The 1,941-nt window shown below is 34.2% G+C and overlaps 1 pseudogene; it reads left to right on the forward strand.

Annotated features, from left to right (window-relative positions):
- Positions 1 to 1,579: 1,579 nt before the first annotated feature.
- On the forward strand, positions 1,580 to 1,642 carry LOC118153220 (U4 spliceosomal RNA; annotated as a pseudogene).
- The last annotated feature ends 299 nt before the right edge of the window (positions 1,643 to 1,941 follow it).

Here is a 1,941-nt window from a genome sequence, read left to right on the forward strand (position 1 = left end):
CACAGATCTCTAGGATAGGGACAAATTATCACCAGTCTCTTTGTTAAAGAATATCAAAAGTCACCATTACTCCACTTCCCAATAAGTTCATCTCTATTTGAGACCACCTCAGCTTGGATTTCATTATTCATATTACTCAGCATTTTGGTCAAAGTTATTCAACAAGTCTCTAGGAAGTTCCAAACTTTTTTACATCTTCCTGTCTTCTTCTGAGCCCTCTATACTGTTACAACCTCTGCCTGTTACCCAGTTCCAAAGTTGTTTCCACATTTTCAGTTTATCTTTATAGAGGTTCCCTACTCCTGGTACCAATTTCTGTGTTAGTCCATTTTCACACTGTTGTAGAAATACTTCCTGAGACTTCATAATTTATAAAGGAGAAAAGTTTAACTGACTCACAATTCCACATGGCTGGCAGGCCTCAGGAAACTAACAGTCATGGCAGAAGGCAAAGGAGAAGCAAATACCTCCTTCACAAGGTGGCGGAGAGAAAAAGAGCACAGGGAAAACTGCCACTTATTAGACCATATGATCTCATGCGAACTCCCTTAGTATAATGAGAACAGCATGGAGGAATCTACTCCCATGATTGAATCACCTCCCAACATGTTCTTCCCTCCACATATGGTGATTACAATTAAAGATGAGATTTGGTTGGGAACACAGAGCCAAACCATAGCATGCTGCTACCAAAATCAATGACACTAAGAAAACGATACCGGTATCTCTTTAAAAATATAAATGCAAAAATCCTCAAAACAGTACTGTTAAACTGAATTCAGCAGAATATTAAAAGGATTATACACAATGACCAAGTAGGATTTATTCTTGGAATGCAAGAATCATTCAAGTTATGAAAATCCTTAAATGTAACACAACATAAACAAAATAAATGTAAGAAAAAACACATAATTTTCTCTATTGATGCAGGAAAAAAAAATCATTTGACAGAATTCAGCATCCCTACATGGGAAAAGTACTCAAAAAACTACTTTTAGAAGGAAACTACCTCAACCTAATAAAGCCATAGAGAAAACATACAGGAAGCATCATACTCAAGGTTGAACATTTAGAACTTTTTTCTCTAAAAGGAAACAAGATACGGATGCTCACTTTAATCACTTCAAAGTACTAGAAGTTCCAGCCAGAGACATCAGTCAACAAAAATAAACAAAATCCATCCAAATTGGAAAGGAAAAAGTAAAATTATCTCTGTCCATTAGATAAATGGGAAAAATATTTTCTGATACAGGATTAATATTCAGAATATATGGAAAACTTATAAAACTCCACAACAACAAAAGCAAACAATGCAATTTCAAAGTTGGCAAAAGTTTGAATAGGCATTTCTCAAAGCAACACATAGGTCCAATAAGTGCTTGAAAAGATACTCAACATCACTAACTATAGGAAAATGCAGATCAAAACTACAATGAAATACCACTTTGTAAGCATCAGGATGGGTACTATCAAACAAACCAGAAAGTAACAACTGTTTATGAAAATATTGAGAAACTGCAATACTTGTGTAAATGTAAAATGGTATGCCCAATGTGAAAATCAGTATGTTGTTTTCTCTAGCTTTGTGCAGTGGCAGTATCGTAGTCAGTGAAGTTTATCCGAGGCGCGATTATTGCTAAGTATGTTGTTTTCTCAAAAAAAAAAATACTAAATATCATTACCATAGAACTCAGAAATTTCACTTCTGAGTATATGCCCAAAAGAATTGAAAGATCTATTGAAAAAGGAAATAAGAAAAGAAAAAGGAAAAAAGAGAAAAATTTGAAGAGATATTTGTATACCTAATGATCTATTCCAGTATTATTCACAGTAGCCAAAAGATGGAAGTAAACCAAGTGTCTACTGATGGATTAATGGAGAAGCAAAATATGGTATGAACATACAATGAAATGTTATTCAGCCTTAAAAAGGAAGCAAATT

This window comes from Callithrix jacchus, chromosome 4, assembly GCF_049354715.1.
Source record: "Callithrix jacchus isolate 240 chromosome 4, calJac240_pri, whole genome shotgun sequence".
Classification (NCBI taxonomy): domain Eukaryota; kingdom Metazoa; phylum Chordata; class Mammalia; order Primates; family Cebidae; genus Callithrix; species Callithrix jacchus.